Source organism: Triticum aestivum, chromosome 4A, assembly GCF_018294505.1.
Source record: "Triticum aestivum cultivar Chinese Spring chromosome 4A, IWGSC CS RefSeq v2.1, whole genome shotgun sequence".
NCBI lineage: Eukaryota > Viridiplantae > Streptophyta > Magnoliopsida > Poales > Poaceae > Triticum > Triticum aestivum.
The window spans coordinates 262601366-262616893 of NC_057803.1; positions in this window are offsets into that span (position 1 = coordinate 262601366).

A 15528-nucleotide genomic window follows, 5' to 3' on the forward strand; every position below is an offset into this window, starting at 1 on the left:
ACTTTTAATGTGTTTCAAAGATTCATGATCAGAATGTATAACAAATTCCTTGGGCCATAAATAATGTTGCCATGTTTCTAAGGTCTGAAGAAGAGCATATAATTCTTTATGATAAGTAGAATAGTTCAGACTAGGCCCACTCAATTTTTCAGAAAAGCATGCAACAGGTTTGCCCTCTTGTAATAACACACCTCCTAATCCAATTCCACTAGCATCACATTCAAGATCAAAAGTCTTATTGAAATTAGGAAGTTGGAGTAAAGGAGCATGTGTCAACTTATCTTTCAATACCGTGAAGGCTTCTTCCTGTGTGGTACCCCAAAGAAAAGGCACATCCTTCTTTGTAAGCTCGTTGAGAGGTGTAGCAATGGTGCTGAAATCTCTCACAAAACGCCTATAGAAACCAGCGAGGCGAAGGAAACTCCTCACTTGTGTGACCGTTTTGGGCTGCCGCCAACTCTCAATAGCTTCAATCTTGGCTTTGTCGACTTCAATTCCCTATGGAGTAACAACATAGCCAAGAAAAAAATACTCGATCGGTGTAAAAGGTGCACTTTCCAAGGTTACCAAACAAACGTGCATCACGTAGAGCAATAAAAACAGCACGTAAATGTTCCAAATGTTCCTCCGAAGATTTGCTATAAATCAGTATATCATCAAAATAGACTACCACAAAACGTCCAATGAAAGCACGTAAAACGTCGTTCATTAGTCTCATGAAAGTACTAGGTGCATTAGTTAACCCAAAAGGCATGACTAACCACTCATATAAACCAAACTTAGTTTTAAATGTAGTTTTCCATTCATCTCCCAATTTCATATGAATTTGATGGTATCCACTATGCAAATCAACTTTGGAGAATATTGTAGAGCCACTCAATTCATCAAGCATGTCGTCTAGCCTAGGAATAGGATGACGATAACGAATAGTAATATTATTAATGCCTCTACAATCAACACACATATGCGACGTACCATCCTTTTCGGCACTAAAATGATAGGAACAACACAAGGACTAAGGGATTCACGTATATAACCTTTGTCAAGTAGCTCCTGTACTTGACGCATAATCTCCTTCATCTCCTCTGGATTGGTACGGTATGGCGCACGGTTGGGTAATGATGCACTGGGAATTAAGTCAGTTTGATGCTCAACCCCTCGAATAGGTGGTAATCCCGGTGGCACGTCTTGTGGAAAGACGTCAGCGAACTCCTGCAAAATGTTAGTGACAGCAGGAGGCAAAGAGGAAGGCACGTCCTTGAATGAAAATAATGCCTCTTTGCACACAAAAGCATAGCAAACAGATTTGCTAAAATTTAGATCATCAATAGCAGATTTTGTGGCAAGTAAACATGCACTTTTCAATTTAATTTCAGAAGCAACACTAGATGGTTTATTATTAGGCTACATTTGTTGCTCAAATTCTTTTGCCACAATCTGATTTTCACTCTTATTGTTCTCCTGTTTTGCTTTATTAGCTCTATTAATATCATCTTTCGAACTAGAATCAGGAGTCATAGGAAGCAAAGTAATATTTTTATCCTTATGAACAAGAGTATACTGATTGTTTCTACCATGATGTACAATTTTTTTATCAAATTGCCATGGTCTACCAAGTAATAAGGAACATGCTTGCATAGGTACCACATCACAATCAACACAATCAGCATATGTAGCGATACTAAAATGCACATGAACAGTATGTGTTACCTTAACCTTGCCGCTGTTGTTGAACCATTGAATGTAGTAAGGATGTGGATGTGGTCTTGTGGTGAGAGATAGCTTCTCCACCATCTCCATGCTAGCCAAGTTGTTGTAGCTCCCTCCATCTATGATGACGCGAACAGAACGTTCCTTCACAACTCCCTTTGTATGGAACAAATTATGCCTTTGATTTTGCTTAGCTTGTGTGACCTGCACACTCAAAACACGTTGAACAACTAAACATTCATACCTGTCAGCATCGTCAGGAGCCATGTATTGCATCTCTTGATCAGAATCATCTCCACCGTGTTCTTCACGTGTAATAAGAGCCAAAGTCTCCTCATCATAGTCACTAGCGGACTCATACCCACCATCCTCAGTAGCAATCATCACACGCTGAGATTGGCATTCTCTCGCAAAATTTCCTCTTCCCTTACAACGACGACCAATAGTATCACTTGTGTGACCTGTTGATGCCATGGAAGAAGAAGAGCTCTGCGCAGGTCTAGCAGGTGTGCTCTTGGCAGATAGTGGTGGTTGCGCCTACTTTCTTGTATCACGGCTGGAGGTGGCACCTGATGGAGGTGCTGGTGGAGTGGAAGTAGAGGATGCATGTGGTGTTCATGATGAAGATCGACCTGTAGAAAAGTTAGTTCGCGCCAATGCCTGTCGATCCTGCACTTCATGTTCAGCTTTACAAGCAAGATGGAATAAACGAGTGATAATAGTATACTCCTTATACTCTAGAATGGTCTGAATCTCTCTATTTAATCCACCCATAAAACGCGCAAGCATAGCTTCATTCTCCTCAACAATACCACATCTAATCATGCCAATTTGTAATTCCTGATAATATTCTTCTACAGAATTTTTTCCTTGTCTTAAACGCTGCAATTTTTGAAGTAATTCACGTTGATAATATGGTGGAACCCAACAAGTACGCATAGCAGTTTTCAAAGCAGCCCAAGTAGCTGGAATAGGATATAATCTACAATGTTCAGACCACCAAACACATGCAAAGGTAGTGAAAGCACAAACAGCAGCAGGAACACGTCTCTCCTCAGGATATTGTAAACATGTAAATCGTTGTTCAGTTTCTAACTCCCAAGTAAGATATATATCAGGAACATATCTACCCTCAAATGGTGAAATATTCAATTTTAGTTTAGGAAGATGGTCATGTACCTCAGGTGGTGGTGCAGCCCTACCGTTGCAATGATATGCATGAGGACGACCTGGTGGTGGTGGTGGTGGTGGTTGCACGTAGTTCTGATTTTGGTCAACCTCATCCTCGTAATGGTCCTCCACCTCTGCAGTAGCAGCAGGAGCGGCAGAAGCATCAACAACGGGACCAGAAGTTTTCCCAGGGTCAATGGGAACGCGCTGTGCTCGTCCCACTTGATTTAGAAAGCGGCGTTGTTGTTGTTGTTGTTGTTGTTGTTGTTGTTGTTGTTGGAGAGGTGCGTTAAGGGCAGCCGGTGGTGGTGGTGGAAGACGCGCGAGCAACTCATTAAACTTGTTATCGAGCTTTGTTTCAAACGTCTTCTCCATGCCATCTATCTTCTCCATGGCCTCGTCAATTCTGTTTAGCACATCTTGCACCTGTCCACTCATCATGTGCTAAAATTTATCATGCAACTCCTTATTCGTCATGTTCTCCCAGTCAGTCTCGTCGGCTTGTGATCCCGCCATGGTTAGCAGCAATAGAAACACATAAGAATATGATCCTACAGACTACTAACAAGAGGTGGTGGTGGATGTCACAAATCCGTCAAGCAAATCTCAGATTCTTACTAGTTCTTACCCAGCAGCAGGCGGTGATCAGCAACCGGCGTAGTCAAAACTCTCAAAGCTTGGATAGGGCGATTACCACGGAGAGTCAAACGCACGACGTAGATGTATGTGGAGCTGGGAAGGCTTATAATATGGTAGCAAAAATGGTCAACAATAATCAATTCAGAGATGCAATGTTGAATAAACGCTCAACGACGGTACTATGTTGGTCCTAGGCTAGACCGTGCTAGAGACCCGAGCCTAGAACACTAACAAGATCACGACGCTGGACGTAAACAAGGGAGGAGCACGCTCTGAATTTTTTCTTTTTCACTTTTTTTGCACTTTTTTCCTCTCTTTTTTTGCTTCGCAACAATTTTTTTTCGAAAAACTCTACAAATGGTCTAAAAACTGCCTAGCCAAAATTTCCCAAACTTAGTTTTTTTCTTTTTTTTGAGTTTGGAACTATTTTTCTTCTACGGGTAGCTCAGAATCTCAGGAGTCCTATACTGTCACGACTCGAAGTATCGCGTGATCCGGAAATCGAAAACAATGCAACAATTACTGGACTCGGACTAGGACTGGTGGCGGAGATGAATCTAGTGGAATCTCGGACTGGTGGCGGCGATGAATCTGGTGGAAATCGGACTGGTGGCGGATATATGTTGCAGGTGGACTCGGATTGGCGTGATGGCGGCGGATATGTGGTGGCGTATATGGACTCGGATTGATGGTTAATATGTGGTGGTGAATATGGCAGCGATGATGAAGTTGGTGTGGTGGTGGTATATGGCAACAACGATGATGATGATGCGGTGGTGATATATGGCAGCGGCGACGTGACAACCTGTGAACAGAAATCGAAACTCTAAAGGACTAGACGCTAAGACCAGCAACTTGACACGATGATGCAACCGCAAATTCAACAAAGCAAATACAGAAAAGATTATGCAAAGGCTCAGATTGGTTTGGATAGGATGAACTAACCCTAATATTTTTTTGGCTTTTTCATGGACTATAGGTACGAAGAATAGACTCGATCTAAACTACAAAAAACTGTAAAATCTCACCGAGCAACCTGGAAATCTGATACCACTTGATAGAGACAAAGGTGTGCCGTCTTTCGATGAGATACTGGCTATCGTTTTAGAGGAAGTCGACTTTGACGACCCGACTACGAACGTGCGAGGACGTCGCGCCTTAGCAATCGCTAAACCAACTCCGAGGGGTTATTGACCACGCCGGAGCACGATCAACCTGACCACGAGGGCCTGTTTCCTGCGAGCAAACAAAGAACAAGCACGAAACTGAGATTGCAATCTGGATATTGCGAATATAAGATGAAAGCTTTATTGATCAAGGTGGGGTTATGTGACGTCTTGGTCTGGTCGTTGGACACAAACGAAGTATGCGAAGTTGCAGCTATGGCGAACTTTTAATCTTAACAAAACCCAAAGTCTAAACGATGCCCTAAGGGCTGTATATATGGAGGAGAGAGGGGGGATTTCGTGGCCCTTGGTGGAGGGGTCCGAAACCAACCCTAACTCTGGTTTGCCCACACATACGGACTCTAAAAACAGCCTATACTTAAGTACTTCGAAAATACATGGGCCTGGCCCAATAATAAGGTGACGCAGCACCTAATATAGCCTCTGGACGAAATTTATGAAGTGACATCTTGTATATTTCGTCCCATGCTTCATGCACTCGTTATGGTGGCTTCAGAGTCCTGGAATCATCACTTGTAACTCCGTTCTTGTTCCCCTTGCGCATGCCATCATCTCCATGCTTGAACTTGCTCCAAGGTTCATCTTTCTTGTCCAAGATAGGCCCTTCATTTGTAAGCAAAGCAAATGTATCCAATTTAGGCAGCATCATATTCTCATGAGCATTAGAATCGTTACCAAGAAACGAAAGTACCTAATAATTCAATTGTCATGCGCGAGCTCTAGTAATTGGTCTAATATGTATAGCAGCAGGGGCTGTGGGTGTAACAATGGTATTGATGTCCTCATCAGCCCTAGTATAAAAGGCGCTACTGCTAAGACCTCACTACTACTAAAGCCATACCCCACGCTACTGTTATTAGTTTCTAAAAAAAATTCTGCTCCATATTTTGTGCTGCTGAATTTTGTATAATGTTTTATACAATAGTCTCTAGCATATCATACACATACAAATAGCCTCATCTAATCGATCATGTCATCATCATAATCATCATCCAACACAAAATGACGTCTCTCTCGAAATAGCGATACAAGTTATGAGATGCCTTAAATACTTGCAACTACATCGTCATCCATCTAAACAATGATATAGACAAGAAGAGCTATCACTATGAGTGAGAGAGGAACTATGCAGTACATGAGGCGGCAGTTATGAGTCCTCTCTCGCGTTAGCGTGAACCTCAAGTAACTAGCTTCTACTTCATGTCTGCTTTTGAACCATTTATGGCTGGCGCCCGAGAACCGCTCGGATCATTTACCCTGCACATAATCATCATTTTGCGAATATAACATGTCCAAAACATCACATGTACAAATATGACATGTCCAAATTCCAAATGTGACATGTCCAAATCACATGTCCACTTCAAATTTGCATATAGCAGGAAGAAAAATATAGAACTTGAAGAAAAATGCAAGAAGTTTTTTAAATAGCACCAATTGCTTTAACTAAAAAATAATAAATATCAACAATTGCTTTTATTAAAAAATAGCAATAGTTTGAAACCTAGGGTTCATGCTAAGTGCCACTAAAAAACAGCCAATAATCTGTCCTAGGTTTTTTAAACTAGGGTTCATACTAATTGTAATTAACTAACTAGCACTAAAAATAGCCTAGGGTTCATACTAACTGGCACTAAATAGCTAGGGTTCATACTAACAGAGAGAGAGAGAGCAGAGAAGAGCAGAGAGGAGAGAAGAGGGGAGGGGAGAGTTCTTACAGAGGGCGGAGAGAGATGGGGTCAAGGGAGACGGCGGCACCGAGGCACGGCGAGGAGGAGTCGGGGAAGAAGGCGGTGAGGCGGGGTTGGGGGAGACGGCGGCGAGGCAGGGTCGAGGGACACGGTGGCGAGGCGGGGTCGAGGGAGATAGCGGCGGAGAGCGAGGGCAGGGGCTCCGGCAAGGTCGAGGTCGAGGGGGAGGAGCACAGGCGAACAACGACATCGAGGGCAGACTCCGATGAAGAGCGAGGGCAGGTGCTCCGACGAGGGTAGGGGCTACGACGGAGGCGACGAGGGGAGAAGAGAGAGTGGGGAATTGGGGGAGAAAGCAGAGGTAGGAAGCCCGCGTGGGGGTTGTGTCAAAATAGCTTTAGCAGTAGCGTGGGAAAAGGAAACGCAGTGCTGCTAAAATCCGTAGCAGTAGCGCGCTCCTCACAAACTCGCTACTGCTAAGTTGGGCCCGTCCTGTGGACAAGTTCAAACTTAGCAGTAGCGCCCTACCCTAAAAGCGCGCTACTACTAATTTGATAGCAGTAGCGCGGTTTGTCGAAGGGCGCTACTACTATACCTAGCATGTCGGCAACAGTGTGGGAATTATAGTAGTAGCGTGTTTTATTCCTGTCGCGCTACTACTAAGTGGATAGCAGTAGCGCCCTTTCTGACCACGCGCTACTGCTAAGTAGCTGTAGCGCCTCATTTTAACACGCGCTACTGGTAAGATTATGTGTATAAGGTTTTTCCTAGTAGTGACACCCCTCTCCAGATTTGCAAAGAAGGCCTTCCCTCATTCATCCTTTTCTCCTACAAGATAAACTACTCATACAAAAGCCTCTTGATGTTCCGTGCAACGCATGGGCATCTTGCTAGTTCTAAAAACTTTTCGTCATTTGCCGCACTACTGGTTGTAGATGAAGAACCTACCCAAGCACAACGCGATACAGGAGCGATGCACAATTACAAGCTGATATTCTGTTAGACAATGGAGGCTATAACAAATTACTTTTACGGGAACAATAGCAACCAGGAAATTTGAAGGTCAGGTTAGAACAAAATTGGAACTGCACATGTACTGCTAAGTGATTCAATACACACATTACCAATCGAGGAGGAGAACGATGGTCGCGGCGGCCTCTGTGCATCATGGTTGGCAACGGGAGTCAGTTCATTGTCCATGACGGTGGTGCTTCTGCGCTTGGCACTGGCTTCCGGGAAGAAGATCCAAGACCATGAAAGACGGTGCCAGGGAAGAGGCTTCGTGTACGATGATGACGGTGGACCAGCTCCAGTGCGGCGTACGAGGTCATCGATGAGGCAGATGCTGTGGTGGACGAGTGTGCCAATGGAGAAGGGGAGGAGCATGAAGTCTGCAGTGCCATGGAGAAGTCTATTTTGGTGTGAGGATAGAAAATGGGGAGTACTCAGGTGTACTACTCTAGGTGCCGGGGTGGGGTTGGCTAGGTAGGGTGAACCTGAAGTTATGAAAATAGGCCCCTACTAAGCGTAATCCGTAGACCTGTTCCAAAGGTTATGATGGTAACTTCGCACTGCTCGAATTAGGGTCGCGGGAGAATTTCCTTTCGACCTCAAAATTTTGTGACAATGAACTCCCCGTGTGGCGTGTTGGGTGATTGGGCTAAGCAACTAGCGAGTATTATTAGTAACTACTAGTACTCCCTCCGATTTTATTAACTCCGCATATTAGGTTTGACCGAAGTCAAACTTTCTAAAGTTTGACCAAGTAAATAGAAAAATATAAACATTTACCATAACAAATATGTATGATGTGAAAGTACATTCAATAATGAATCTAAAGGTATTTATTTTTTATTGTATATGTTAATATTTTTTGTTATAAACTTTCTGAGAGGTTACAAAACTTGACTTTGACCAATGCTAATACGCGGACTTAAATAAAAACGGACGGAGTACACATTTGTTTTCTTAGTTTGTAGTGAATTAATCATTTGTTGTAATAGTGAAATAAATATATTAGGCTACTGACTTTGAATGTAATGGTCTATACAATTCAATAGTTACAATCATTGTTGAATTCCAAGATGTATAGGAGGTCTATAGTACTTCACAATATGCTCAAACTCACATAATCCCAATAAAATGAGAATCTAAATGCATTTCATAGTTATCTAAATGCAACAGTCCTATAGTAAAAATTTCATACATGGAAGATTCTAGACTAAACCATAAATGGATACACTTTTATTCATGCGTGATACTCCAATAGAGCAAGATCATGCATGGAAGTTTCCACATGTTTAGACAGCGGATTACATTGAGCGAAGACTAATAATCAACATTTAAGTTGGTAATGCATATGTCCAGGTGAACCTCCTTGGAGTTCCCGTGCATCATGTTGGGGGCCAAATCATACCATGCGTCTTCCATGTCCACATCGGCGGGAAGGTCCCAGCTCGGCACAGTCCTAGTCAGCTTGATGTAGCCAGTGTCGCCGCCCATGTACCTACAAGGGGTAGTAATAGTGAGCACGCACCCGTACATCGGCCTTGTGTTAGTGTCAGTGTGAGCGGTGTCGCACCTGAAGCACACTACAAAGACGGGGCGGCGGCCTGTGCGGGCCTCGCCGGTGCCCACGATCAAGAGGACGACGCTACCGTCCTCCTCCGAGACTAGGAGGCGGCGGTGATCCTCCAGCGACTCCGGCACGGTGAACGGGTAGCACGCCTCGTACTTGATGTTCTCCGCCAAGGGAAGTAGTGATCGCCGCATGCCTTGGTGAGGTGATGCACGATGTCCGCCGACGAGCCCTAAAACGGCATCGGGCACTCATAGCAGTAGACGAAGGGCTCCTTGGAGGCATCGACCAGGCCATCGATGAAATGGGAGTGGCTGTAGGGGATGTTGCACCAGTTGAATATATGAGCAAGTTACTATGAGATTTAGTCTGAATAAGCACAAAATAAATCATGACGGCTATAACAGAGATTAAACTAATCATGTGGACAAGCATAGTAGATGAACAGGTTGAATCTAGGACACGGACTAGAAACATGAATTCTACCACGATTTCGAACAGGAAGGACAGAAACACATATGGTGCAACGGGAGTAGCACCGTTGGTGTTGAGGTTGTCGCCCATGTCATTGAGGAAGAGGTTGCCGAGGTCGGGGAAGAAGTCGTCATTGATGAAGTCGTCACTGCCAGCAGTCCCGAGAGTGCGCTCCGCAAATTTCAACAGCGCCCACCGAATGGAGCGCGGGAGGGAGTGGATGTAGGGGACGTTGCGACCGCCGAATGGAGCGCAGGAGTAGCACATGAAGCAGTCGACGGTGCTCCTCCCTAGTCTCTATCTCTACTATTATCTCTATCTCTACTACTCTTATTTCTATTTTATAATATACTAGTAGCTGTCAAATCGAATAGTACTATGCCGCCCGCTGCACGCCCGGCTGAACATGCCTCCTCGCCTCCATCAAACCCCTTTGTTAAACCCGCATGCAAACCGAGAAACCTACTCCGGCCCACGGGAGAAATTTGCCGGTTGACCTTGGAGAATAATAGAGTCATGTCCAATCCATTTGAGTTAATTGTGTGTATGATTCTCCCTCTATAAAAAGTTAATTGCATCCTTAATCTTGTATTCTAAGTACTCTGTGGGTTCCACTATCAGTACAGTGTACATTACTTGTAGGCTGGCTACAGATTCGTACAAAAAGTTAGAAAGAAACGAATCCATCCTTAATCTTGTATTCTAAGTACTCTGTGGGTTCCACTCCCAGTACAGTAGCGAAAGAAGTATATATTAAAAAATATAAAAAGTACAGTTTAGGACAGAATTCGAACTCAGGAAAACGCGCTGGAAGCATCCGGCCAGGACCAGTACACCAGGTGTTCGTTGCGGACGATGCAAGAGACAAACCTTTATAGCAATGAACCCGTCTGTTGCAATGGATCCAAAGTAGAATAATACAAATTCACAAGTTTGAAAAAAGACACTTTAGTTTTGATATACATATCACTAAAAATATCTTATGTTTCACTCCAAATATATTCTTTGGGCTGTTTTGATGAGGTAAGGGAGGAATGTGGTTAGTTTCAAGATACTAAGGGGTTTTGTGTAAACTGGAGCAGAGAAGTGGGAATTGTTGCAAAAGGTCACAACTTACATCACAGCCGTTAGATGCAGATCTAATGGCAGATAACAGACACACCATCATCACCAACTGAGTCTTCTATAGGAGTATATATAAGTATAAGTAATATACGAGTAGGAGTAGAGAAAAAACCGAGTTGGTGATGATGGTGTGCCTAGCATCTTATAGTATAGACCGTCTGATCTATATCAAACGGATAGAAAGCAAACAATGAAAATTTTACAAAAGATACCCGCACCTCTCTCCACATTTACAGATAAGGCCTTGCCTCCTTCATCCTTATCTCCCACAACCTCATTGCCGAGCAATTAAAAAAAGTAAGTCTCTAGAACAATATGGCGTGGTGGCCGCTGTCGGCGCCGTCCATCCACATGCCTCCACCTAGTCCGACCACCAGTCACCACCATGCCCCACTCATCCTCACCTTATCTATCATCTTTCTCGAGATATCATTTTTTGATTAAATGGTTGAGATACCATGTTTTCGATAAAATTCTCGAGATATCATTAGTTTTTACACATATGATTACTCCTGCATGGGTCAATCACAACAGGTGTTTTGTAAAAAATGCATCTTGATGTTCCATGCAATGCACGTGCATCTTGCTTGTTTTTTTGCATATAATTCCAAACACCATGGTGACACGGTCTTTGACCATTTTACAACTATGTTAGTATCATTCTTAGTGGTCAGTTGGTGCAAGTTATAGCCCCTGGTGTTTTAACCTTTTTTTAGTATTGATATCTGGCGATTGTTTGCCACGAGGTCAATCATGGCGAATCCACGTAACCGTCAGATTTCCATCTGACGGTGGCCTGTTTTTAAGCCATTGTATTTGACAAAACAGCCACCCTTACACACATACTGTAATTGCGTCACGGGCGTTTGCAACTGCCATGTCTGCTAAAGAACGTTTGCTGGGGATTGGAGTTAGCATCGACGGCGGTTCGTAGTCGTTCCACGCTCGGGCATTGAAATTTGTAACTATTTTAGATTAGAATATACTAATCCTCAGGTGCTAGTAGTAGAGCAGAGTCCTACTCCACTACTACTCTAGTCAAGCAAGTTAGGGAATAGTAGTAGGTACTGTAGGGAGTACCAGTACTGTGATCACTCAAGCAAGTTGTCTGGCATCGATAGGACCCTACGCTGCTGGTATGTGTCTCATAAGTCAAGCGACGTGTTGTAGTCATCATCACCTGTCCAGCACATATTCGCTTCGCCATCCTTGTCCGCACATAATCGTCCAATCTTCCATCCCCGCTAAGGTGCCTCCCCCCTCTTCCGAAACCCAAGCACTAACAATGGTAGAACCGAGCAGCATCTGCTGAAAGAGTGGCTGGAATTCGCTCCCCACAGAGGTAATCAAGCTCATTATTTCGCGTGTGGACAATCTCAGTACCATGCCGCTCGCCGCGTGCTCGTCGGGCTATACCGTTTACTCAAAGCCCTCGGGCCGGAGCTTTTTAAGCCATCTCCTTGCTTGCTGATGTCGCCTGATCGTTAGAAACGGCGTGTCAAGCAGCATAACAATCATAGGGTGGTGAGCATCAACCCTCTTGACTGTGATCCGATCCCCGTCACCCTCAACTACATCAACGGTATGTACTGGGTCGGAATGAACACGTCTTGGATGGTGCTCGTCGATGGTGGAGGCAGCTGGATGCTCGTGGAGGTCTACACCCGGCGATCGATCCCCTTCCTTCGATTAACACTGCATTGCTTTGGCACCGCAACCCAGAATACTGAGGATGCTTTTGGAGGTCTACATCAGAATCTTACAGTAGCCACCATGATACCAAGTTTGATTTGCTCAAGGTTGTGATCTGCCAAGTGCCCACAAGATCTGCAAATTATAAAGACTTCAGGATAATTGCATTCTTCAACCGCGGTCTCACCTATCTGACATGTCACTGCGGTAAGTGGATAAATCTGCACGTCCATCACAGGATCATAAATCCTTCATGGTTCTCTGATGCCATTGAACCCAAGGGCTTCACTTATGTTGTCGACTCCTTCTATGGCTGGACGTATTGCTGGCCTACTCCAGTCATCGCTACAAACGGCTGTTACAGAAGTATGTTAATTTCCTATGATATCATGATGGTTTACTTATATTACTGTCCACATTTACTGAAAAAATATTCCTACTCATAACATGTTGTTCTTAAGATTGACTACATTAAGAGCCATTTTTTATTTGACTCCAACTTGATATGATTTTGTAGGCCGCCTGGTGTCCCTACCCTTCCTAATCCCAGAACCTTTCAAAGAAAAGTGTGGCAGTCGCAGGTGGCTCCTGGCTCGATCAGACGATGATGAATGATTGATGATCGTTCACACGTACTGGACGTGTTGTTTTGCGGAATACAATCACAATCGCTGCAAGGTCTTTGAGCAGGATCCCAGCTTCTCTGTGCCTTTAGGAATTTTTGACTAGAGGCTGGTAAGTAGCCTTGGTACACGCTCTTTGTTTCTCAGAATAAATTATCTGATTAACCACGAGAGAACCAACGACAAGGATCATGATGGCAGTGCGGTTTTGTTCATTAAGCAAAACTATGTGTACACAGCGTACCATGCGTCTTTGGATGCACCATACCCTGATATGTGCTGCCACACTCTGCAGCCCAAAGTAGGAGAGAGAGTCACAAGTATCAGACATCGACCTACTGGCTAAAGTTTCCTCCGTCAGGCACCCATTTGGTTCAAGCCGTCAGCTAATCTCCATAGCTTAATAAATCGTAATGTCTAACTGAGCCAGTTAGTTAGATGCTTACACTTGGTGTAGCAGTATCTTTATTTAGTTTGATGCATACACTTGTTCTTTTTGGTAACCCTTTTGTAATGATGGCTGATGTTTGGTTTGGAAGAGAGAGTTGTGTCTTTACTCTTTTGGCCTGCTTACTACTTCTGTTGCACCCTAGCCCAGGTTGCTACTGCTGCTGTTTTCAATGTAGAATCAGTAGTATACTTCGTCTGTTGGTTGAATAAATGTGTTGTTAGAATTACAAACACAATGTTTTGGAAGTCGTTGCATGGTCTGATCCTTTAGTGCCCCGTATTGTACGTAGCGCATACTATTTTTCACACGGAACACATTTTCCACTTGTCGATAACATGCATCCCACTGATGAAGGCCCAATAGAGGAGCCCATAATTAACTGGAAGGGAGGCTCTCTCATCAATCTGGCCCAGTTACATGCTCATGGTCCCCTAAACATAAATAAGTAAATAAATAAAGAAAGCTAAATGCTCATGCACCAGTTCTTTAAATTCACGATTTAACAGGAGGATATTATTTCCTATGATAGTGTCATTACATTCAGTCGATATAATTCTTAGGCAAAGATAGCGACCAGTCTTCTTTCCCCCACCATTTTCTTCCTGCAACCAGCAGACCCATGCAAATCGTAGTCAACATCGTCAATAGTTCTGGTCCATTTTTATTTTTCAATAAGAATGTCCAACCCAGCCCAACACATTGGCAACAACACTTTATCCTCCGCCTTGGTGCGCTCGCCGCGGCACCGCCATCCGGCCCTATGAACATAGTGAATCGTGAGAGGACTGTAGATGTGAGTATGACAGTATGGACCCACCAGGTCCTCTCCCAAACACAAAGCAAAGTGCCTCTTTTACTACTCAGATGCACCCCTCGTTTTTTACTCTAATCCAACCTGTTGATATCTGGGACCCACATCATTTTCGATGTGTAGTCAATTAATGACAGAATTGCACATTTTTTTGAGGATTTGTTCGGAGGAGCAGGCTATAAACTGGGTTGTGCGGTCTCTGTGGCTAGTCTAACAACGTGACCAGCCCAACAGTTTTTTCTTTGGGAAAATAGGTAGGCCACTATTTCTTTTTGAAGAATACCCAAGCTAGGCCTACTTGTTTTCTCTGACTTACTGGGCTGCAAATCTTTCAAGACGAGGAGGGATGCATTCCGGCCTGGCCAAAGAGTTTGGTCAGTATCTGTTAAAAGTAAATGGGAAAAATAGTTTCTTTTTATGTTTTTCTTCTTCATTGATATTTTATATTTCATTAGATTTTAACATGACATAGTACTAATTTATTTTGAAATTTGTTTTAGTATGGCTAATAATTTTTGGATTAAGAATATTTTGTTCCCCAGCAAAAAATTGTGAATTTTCAAAATTTCGCACATTTTTAGTTTAGTTTTTTAACCCTGGCACTGACCAGAAAATGGGCAGCAATTCTAAGAATGGAAAATGGGCTGCAATAAATTCCATATGAATTAGAAAATGAGTAAAAATAATAGCAAATGGGCTGTACACGCCACAAGTTTCGAGGCTAACTTGGTTACGCAAGGCTTGACAGTTAACACACGATTCTAGCAGCAGTGACTGTTGGATGTCCATCCAACGGGCGACGTGCTTCTTCAATCTCTGATCTTCCTGCTCCGGCCGCCTAAACCAGCGCCGGTGGGGCTGCATGCTCCCTCCTCTCGTGGCCCGCTGTCATGCCACGCAGGCTTCACCAGCCCACCCTACTCCCTCCGCTGGCCTGGCCGCACGCAATCAACTACCTCCTGGTTACGCAAAAAAATGATTCCTCCCACTGACATTTGGGGCGCACCGGTTCAGAGGCTCACCTGTGGGCCTACTAAGTTGACGCGTACGCAGGGCTTTGTCAACTTAGTCAACAAACAATTCTAGCAGCAGTGACCATTGGATTTGAATCGAACGGTCCTGCTATTTCTTCAATCGCTGCTTTGCTTGCACCAGCCGCCCAAACCAGTGCCAGCGAGACCGCCTGCTCCTGCCTCTAGTGGCCGGCTGTGCTGCTGTTGAGGCCTCACCGCCTCCTACTGCTCCCACCGCTGGCAAGGCCCTGCGGCGACAGCAGGCTCACACCGCAGCTGAACCAGTGAACCCTTGTACTCCTCTCCGCGTGGACTTCCAGTGCCACATCTTCCCCGACTCCACGTCGTCCTCTTCTGAGGCCAT